Source organism: Palaemon carinicauda, chromosome 13 (assembly GCF_036898095.1).
Source record: "Palaemon carinicauda isolate YSFRI2023 chromosome 13, ASM3689809v2, whole genome shotgun sequence".
Classification (NCBI taxonomy): Eukaryota; Metazoa; Arthropoda; class Malacostraca; order Decapoda; family Palaemonidae; genus Palaemon; species Palaemon carinicauda.
The window spans coordinates 3,005,627-3,014,851 of NC_090737.1; the positions used below are offsets into that span (position 1 = coordinate 3,005,627).

Consider the following 9,225-nt stretch of genomic DNA (forward strand, 5'->3'; position numbering starts at 1 on the left):
GGCTAAAGAGTTCCTCACATAACTCCATTGACCAAGGATTGCTACGAAAGAAGTTTTAAGGAAATCAGAACTAAGGAGTATAACCACAAAAGCTTGGTAAAGCGAGGCATTACCCAAAAACCCATCTTTGTCCTGAGACAATTCATAAAATATGGGATAATCTGCAAGACGGTTATTAACAAAAATTACCAGAAAAGGTTTCACTACTAAAAAAAATACCATCATATCCCGAAGTGACCGAAAAATATTTTCAAAACAGAATTATTTGCAAGAATCTACAAACAAGGATTGCTTACAAACAACTCTTTAGAGTAATAAATGCCCGGAGTAGCTCTACAGAACCAAGAGGAAAGCCAGGATATGAAAATTTACTGCAAACTAGACCATATCAACCCCTCATAAAAAAAAAAAAATCAAGGAAAAGTTTAAAATCGCTTGAAACTAAACTGGCCCTTTCAAAACTGTCAGCTAGAGAGGCCTATAAATTTCCTTAAGTTAGGCATAAAGTAATCCTGAAACTTAGAAAAGCCTTGTAATACTTTGCAAACCTAAGTATGAAGGAATATATTTTGAACTGAGCTAAGAAGATCATAACCGTTTACATAATTTTCTTTACAAGTTTTACAACTAGTAATAAGAGTCCCAAAGGTGAAAAGCATGGATGTTTAGGTGTCCTTAGAATGAATATCTAAGGAAACAAACATGAAAAATTACTAAAATAAGCAAGAACTAGCTATTAATTTCATCAAACCAGTTAATTCTCCAGATATCTAGAAATATTCTGAACTAAAATTCGATTTCAATAGTTTCCATCCTGTAACCATTGGAGCAAAAAGATTTTACTATACCTTAAAGAAGAGACAAACAGGAAGCCCTCAGATAAACTGAGATCTAAAGGAGACATTACGTATCCGAAGGAGATCCATATTTCCATATAAAAATTACCCAATAAACTTATCTTGAAAAGAGAACTATATTTTCATCAAGTTAAGATTATCACGTTCCAGGAATTGATTAGGTATACATTTTCAATCTAGATAGCCTATACATTTTGTAGAAAACCTTAATTCCTTAAAAATTCTGATATTTCAAACTCATTAAACCATTAATAGTTATCCAATGATAAAATATAAGCCTTCAGCAAGATCCATGAAGAGACCACAGAAGTCTTTTGTTAAAGTATCTTAAAGATTATTCGAGCGAATAACTTTTTGGACAGAAACTTCATATATAATAATTCTCTAACCACATAAACATCTTTCTAGCTTAGCGAAGTTTACCATTGTACATTAAAACCAGTTATTCTACATAAGGTAAGAATTATGATCCAACCAAATAACGTAAACCAGGTGTAATTCTCCTCTCCCGATTACTCGACTTCATTGAACAGGATACCATCAAACATATCAGGAAAAGAGGAACTAAATTACTGCTGCTGAAACCTGGTTACTCACAAAAAATGCTGCTTCTAAGCAGAGAATTTATAAAAAATAAGTATTTATAGTAGCTAAGCTATAGCCCTATTTCGAAAAACAGAGGGCTATAAGCCCAAGGGCTCCTACGTGGAAAATATCCCAATGATGAAAGGAAATGAGGAATTATTAAACTATATATGAAAAGTAATGACCAAAAAATATGAAATATCTTAAGGTCAGTGAAAACGTTAAATCAGATGTCATAATAAACTATGAAGAGAGACTCATGTCAATCTGTTCAACATAAAAAAAATGTGCTATAACTTTGAACTTCTGAAGCTCCACGGATTTAACTGCTAGGTTAAGGAGCTCATTCCACAAGGTACATATGATGTGTTCTAATTAAAGGCAAAGGTTAATGACCAACAAATATTTACAGAATGAGAAGGCCTAATGGGAAGTAAGGATTGAAACAAAACCTTGTAATAGCATAAGCTAAAAACAGAGTTAAAGACATGGAATTATCAAGTAGCTCTCCAATCAATCAAACCTAATCCAGTATTAACAGGTGCCACAAAGCACAGTATCATAGAAATACAACAAAGAATAAGAATAACTGTATAGAAACAGATCATCACCCAATAGGACCTCACCTGATTGAGAAACTGGTGATCAGTTGGACATTAGGTCACAAGAGTGTATTAAGCAAAGATAAAATATGTTAAATTGGAAAAATATCGTTTTACAAACACATACCATATGATTTGATTGAATATTTTCTATATCATTTCGTAAAAATAAATGACTTAAAGATGCCACAATGCTTGTATGTGAAAAAATTAGCCGTTTAATATTAGGGCCAAAAGTTTCAGCTAATTTATTTTTAGTTGAATAATAATATTATGATTATGTTTATGAGTCACTCCAGATGCTATTTTGAAATTATTGCTACTGATTACCCGTAAGTACAAATTCAGGTAGTATAAAAACGTTATCCCATATAGGATTAGACGAAGGAAAAGCATTGTGGCCAAATCAAATTAGAATAAAGTCCTATAATCCTATAGTCCTAAAAAACAAAAGGTATTACCAATATACTAAATATGAAAAAATAATTTAACTAAAATTTTCAATTGATGAAAATACATTAGTGAGAGTGAGATTTGATATTGAGGCTTGCAGTAAATTTACCATAATGTAAAATGGCCAAAAGCTGAGATAGTGATGAAAGTGATCCCATGATATTTTAAGTTGTAGATAAAGTATAAAACTTGATTTTACAATTTTTTTCCTTGTTAAAATTTCCTAACAGAATAACTGCCATTAACCTTTACAAGAATTAAGATTTAAGCAACATAATGTAAAAAGAAAGCTATATGGCATAGACAGCAAATGATGTTAAGATTTACAGAAAATCATTAATTTCGCAATTGAATTTTAACAGGTAATTTTAACGTTTTTGATTAGGTGATATCAAGGTACTTAGGGCATCACTGTGAATAGTTCTACAGTAATTTTTTTTTTTTTTTTTAGATTATAAATTTTTCTAAAACCTAAAACCATGGAGTGTATATAAATCATGAATGTTGCAATTGAATTCCAACAACTAACTTTAACGTTTTGATAAGGTAATATCTTTGTACTTGAAGCCTCACTGTAAATAGTTGTACATAAATGTTTAAAACATTTTCAATTCTCCCCAAAACCTCAAACCATGGAGTGTATTATTCATTTCTTGAAGTCGCAGAGCCTAAGTTCCACGTGCACGTATGTCAGAAGTTTTCTTGTGATAATGGCCATTGCCATTATATCTATTTTCAGTCATTTGTAAATCTTAAAATGCAGTCATCTTTATCCTGAAAAATATTTTATGGATTAAAACCTCTTACAATTAAAGAAAAATACGACGCTTTGATAAGCGAACTCAAACATAATAAAATATCACATAAAAACATAAAATATCTTATAAAAACTAATATTAATTTGGGTTTCCATTGTTATTCTTTAATGAAAATTAATAAAAAAACAAGTGCATATGCATTCAATAGATTCAGTTTATAAAACTGTTTTATTATGTAATGTAAATAAAGAATTAAAACTTTATATGAAACATATTTGATTCCAAGTTTGCTAAAAAGAATATTCTTAGATTGAAACTAACTTTAAGGGAACCGTTTTGAAAAATAAATAAAAGATGATTTTTGGTTAACAAATGGAAATTAATGTACCAATTGGTATGCAGAAAATAATCTATAAATTATAAGGAATGTTTCAAGTAATTGAAATAATAATAATATTTACAGTGGTATTAAACTCAAAACTTCTCAATATTGAGGTGATTAATTCATTGGTATCCACCAAGCAATTATTATATTATTTTTTTAATTGACTAACAAACTAGTAAATTGTTCTATTTAGAACGTTATATTTCAATATTGATCTGATTTGTTTAAGTAACCTTTAGTACATAAACAATTTTAAACTTAATGATGCACGATCACTAACGATATTTTTAAAAAGAAAATTGTCTACAGCCCGTATAGATTTGCCTATTTTCGTATACAGTATACAACTGATAGTTGAATTACTAAAACCTAAAATAGAGTACCTTAATCATATAACCTTCTGAATATAATTTCAATGATAAAACACACAATCACACATACAAAAGAGATTAGTTCACCAGACTTTCAACTGAGCTCCACAAGGCACTAGAAGAGTTAGAAGCCCCAGGCATACATGGCTGAGGATTATGAGCCGTGAAGTGTGAGATGAGGAATGGAGGAGTGAAGTGTGAGATGATGAATGGAGAAGTATTGATAGAGATGACTGGCAAAATATAACCGAGGCCCTTGGCGTCAATAGGCGTACGAGGATATGGTATTGGGGATGGTGGACTTGCTTTAAATATTAAGCAATGGGTCTCAGGTAAAATCAGTTTATGAATAACTTCAGTTTTGGACGTATGGAAAATTAAATGCCTGACTGAAAAATATTTTATATCATTTTTTGCTATAATGTTATGAATTTGAGGGCAATATTACAATTATTAATTTTTATATAAGTATCATTTTATAGATTTAAGAAATATGGCATTCTATGGCCCTAACTGTTAGTGTTTAAAATCTGTTGACACAAGAAAGTATACTATATAGGACATTAGCCACTGTCACTTATCTAAGTTTATAAAATATACATTTAGAAAACTAATTGCATATCTAGAATGGCCCAATATTATAGACATAAAACTAATAATGTATAGCAATGACAAAATGAATGACCATCTCCCAGAAAATAATCCAAGAACAATCTCACTTTTAAGAAAATCTCTGCAATACTCGATTTTTGTTGATGTTATACGCTCAACATTACCGTACACTTTACATCCCTACCTTTCATAAACATTTATTACCTACTCTATAACCTAACTGAAATACAAGTTTCTGAAAAAAAAATTAAAATTCAAACTTATCTTTAAAATGATGCCAGTTGAACCTGACAGCCTCCATCCCAGTTATCAGCTTTGATATAGATATGATCAAATTAATCTTGTGTCTTCACCATTCCTTTAGTTTCCATCTCCTTTCCATGTAATCGGGGGGAATTGGGTTATCCACTACAAAGTATTTTGTTTCCTGGCCTCGGCTTTTGGATTCCAAATGTGCAGGTAAACAAATATATCTGAAAGAAAAGTAAAGTATCTTTACTCAAAATGTTCTCCAACTTTGATACATGAGTATTTTTTTAAGGATTAGTAATTAAGTCAACTGGCATATTCAAACTTCATACTTCAACAGATCCTTACAACTTGACCATATTATGATATTCTTCAACAAAAACATCTGATGAAAGAACAATGCTAATAATCAGAGTATGATATGAGATTGGTGCTTTCATATCAACCTTATTATTTAAACCTGATATCATCTTCTTTTGAATCCATCGGGGTTGGATAATCAGAAAAGTCTGACTCAAGGTCAGAATATCAGCCAGCTAATAGAATTTAGACACAATGATAATGCCATAAGGCATTCAAGTTTTATTCCCCTTTGAGATATTAAATATAAAAGTGTAGCACAGTATCGTCAAGGGAAGCAAGATCTGAAACTTTAGAGAGTCCTGAGGGAGATGCTGGAGAATCTAACCTGCTATGCTAAGGTAAACAGGCAAATCTTCCGGCTTTGAGACTTGTTCAAGAGGTAAAGAAAACTCTAAGAGCTAAATTTAAAGAGAAGCCGATCACACACCTGCGTTTTTAGGTGACTGGAATCACAGTAAATGCTCAGTATACTGGCAAGAGGGGAGACTTCCCTGCCACCCGCTAGTAATTACCAGCTACTGCCGACACCTAATCATGAGTTTTAACTGCCTAGTTCCATGTTCCTTTAGATTAATCTCGTAATTAAAAGACTATGGTTTGTATTCGTGTAGGAACAAGTAACTATTGAGGATCCCAATGAGAGACTGGGTTTTCTGGTTAGGCGGGAAATAAAAACGAGTATAATAAACCCTGGACCAGTAGCAAATGTAAATGAGTGGCAGAAAAACTAATTTGAAAGTATTAAAGTTATACTGTATATCATGTGTTTCCTGGGTAACCCACATAACTTATTATATCATGCGTGTTTCATACATGCTCGTACACTGTAACGGTTTTGATTTTTTATCTCATCACTCGCTCTTCCCTTCACTCTTGATAGACCAACCTTGTTGTCATGGTAGCCTATGCTTTATCATGTTTGATTTTTTGTGACGTTGTTTCTCTTAAGTCCCTGTATATAAACTCATAACATGTTGAAATAAAGCTAGTTGCATTTACCTCGCTTCTCAGTTATCACTTAACTGGGGCCTAGCACACTATGCTAGGATTCCAGGTCTTTCTCTTTATTTACCAAGGAGTTTCAACTACCTGGAATAGCCCTACCAATTCCATAACTGTTACACATATAAACCCACAATTAAAACACTGCCCAATGTAACAAATTTAAATTACTTACTCAAGACTACGCAGGTCAAAGACAGTCGTCTTTCTATGGCTACGGGACTATTAATTGGAGTCCCCTTTTTACTGTTAGGTGAAGGTTTAATGTAGCTTCTTTTAGCAGAATGCTGCGGTCTGTTCATACCTTCGATTCTGTTGAATTAATAAATTTGTATAAATATAAGTCAAGCAAGAGGAAAATATTTGGCATAAAAATTGGAGTTCAAGATATTTTTACCTGGTGAATGACCATATTTTCAGATGATATTAGTTTAAATATGACTTGTTTACTTTCCAACCGAAATTCCTCATAACAGCCTCTCGATGTTGGGGGTATATACACTTGTATTAGGATCTAAAAAGAGTTTAACAGAAGTGATTATACCCTATCAATGGCAGAATCTTTATTGGCACTCCATTTTGAATTACCCATTCCACCTTCATAGGATATGTTAGCTTTGGTAAGGTAAGGTAAGGTTGGTAAGGTAAGGTAAGGTTTTAGCTACGGTAAGGTGGGTTAGCTAAGGTAAGGGTAGGGTAGGGTAGGGTAGGGTAGGGTAGGTTAGGTAAGGATAGGTTAGGTAAGGGTAGGGTAGGGTAGGGTAGGGTAGGTAAGGTTAGGGTAGATTATGTAAGGTAAAGGTAAGGCAATGTTACATTAGGTAAGGCACGGAAAAGTAAGGTTACGTAAGGGTAGGTAAGATAAGGATGTGGAAGGTAAGATAGGGATTATAAGCTAAGGGTAGGGAATCTTAGTGTAGGGAAGCTGAAAGTAGGAATGTAAGGCAAGGATAGGTAATGTAAGACAAGGGTAAGGTATGAGTAGGTAAAGTAGGGTAGATAATGTATGAGGGTAGGTAGGGTACGGTTAGGTAAGGTAATGGTATGCATTTCATTGCATACAGGCCTGCCTGGGCACTACCCGTACTATACTCCCAACAAATCTGAATTGTACTAATTTTTACTAACTTTAACTTAGCATGCCCAAAAGTTTTGCATGTTTGGTTGCCAAATATCACTAAATCTTCGCACAACACCTCTCGGGAGCAATATATGTGAGTGTGTAAACTAAGGTTATTAAAGGTGAGAGTAGTTAAGGTGAAGGTAGTTAAGGTGAGGTAATTAAGGAGAGAGTAGTGAAGGTAGTTAAGGTGAGGTAATTAAGGAGAGAGTAGTGAAGGTAGTTAAGGTGAGGTAATTAAGGAGAGAGTAGTGAAGGTAGTTAAGGTGAGGTAATTAAGGAGAGAGTAGTTAAGGTAAGGTTAGGATAGGTGAGGGTAGTTAAGGTGAGGTTAGGTTAGGTGAGGGTCGGTTAGGTAGGGTTGTGTTAGGTTAGGTTAGGTGAGGGTAGGCTAGGTGAGGTGAAGTGAGGTTAGGTTAGTTGAGGTGAGGTTAGGTTAGGGTAGGTTATGTGAGGTAAGGGGAGGTTAGGTTAGATTAGGTTAGGTTAGATTAGGTGAGGTGAGGTTAGGTTAGGTGAGGGTAGGTTAGGTAACGGCTGCTAATGAGTCGGTAGGGAAGAGGTTAGGTAAGTTGGGTAAATGATGGTAGTCAAACTAAGAGTAGGTAAGGTAAGGGTAAGTTTGGTAACTACTGTACTTCATCAAATCTTTGCTTTTAGGTGTGTGGAACTGATGACTGGATAACCCTTATGAGCAATATTTTTTTCACGACTGATTAGATCGTTGGAAATAGAGTTTCTGATTATACCTGATGATGAAATTCACTTAATTCTGATTCCCCGCTAGTCAGATCCCCCGTTTCTTGGTGTAGTCTTTCAATAATTCTTAGATACAGGAGTATATATACATAAATGGGAGCGGTTTGCAACAACATAAAATGACAATATTAACAAGAGAATTTATTTTGGAAACTATCTTTGTGTTTATTATCTTCGTCATTTGTCTTTTTCTAATTGATTGTTTTTTTTTTTTTTCAACCACATAAGAATATTAAGATACAGCCTACTCACCTCTGAAGTTAGGCCTAATCTAGCATGGTGTTGCTACGTCTAGAAAATAATATTCACCTAGGCCACAAAATACACTTCTCTGATACTAGTTCCGCAACAAGATAGAAGATCACTTTGTGTCAAATTATTTGAATATCAATGAATTTACAACTCAACAAGGAGAACCTTACCATCATATTAATATAAAACAGAAGAATTGCACAGCACAGTTCAATAGATCACTGTTTCTTGTTATAACAAAGGAGTTAAATGTGACAGGAGACACCATTCCTGTTCCAGGTACCCAAACTTTCAGCCATTGTTTACATTCCCAAAATGGTTCCAACAATGTTCAGCCAAATCTAACTCTTTATTTTATTTATTCCCTAATCTCAATCAACTTCAACATTCTATTTAATTGAAGTCTCTACTGAATTACTAGTATAAAATAGAACTAGAACTAGCAGTAATAAGGTCAATATTAGTAGAATACATTATTTTATTGAAAGATATATAGAAAGATTTCGAAAGAGGAGAGTAGATTCTTGTTTACATAGAAAACAATTTAACGGTAGTCATATCATATTTAGTCAACCTGTAGATTATATGGAATATATATTAATGGTTAAAATGCCGATAAAAGTCAGTATGAAGATATATTATTAAAAAAAATATATAATTTTAATTAATTACGTAAATGTTTGGTAGATATAAACTTAATAAATAATAAAAAATCTCATGATATTAGGCCTACTTCAGCCTGCATCTAAAATGAAGTAGACAATGAACAGAGGAAAAAAGAACATAGGGATAGGTGTCGAAAAAAAAAAATGAATTAGAGAAATCTTTCTTTAATACGAGGAGTCTTGATTAAGCAT

The 9,225-nt window shown here is 33.0% G+C and overlaps 1 long non-coding RNA gene across 1 annotated transcript; it reads right to left on the reverse strand.

Moving 5' to 3' along the window:
• Positions 1 to 4,942: 4,942 nt before the first annotated feature.
• On the reverse strand, positions 4,943 to 8,673 carry LOC137651872 (uncharacterized). The gene is made up of 3 exons (XR_011046109.1): positions 8,539 to 8,673; positions 6,413 to 6,549; positions 4,943 to 5,096 (listed from the first exon to the last, which is right to left on the reverse strand). It is a non-coding gene; the product is annotated as an uncharacterized lncRNA (long non-coding RNA).
• Between the last annotated feature and the right edge of the window lie 552 nt (positions 8,674 to 9,225).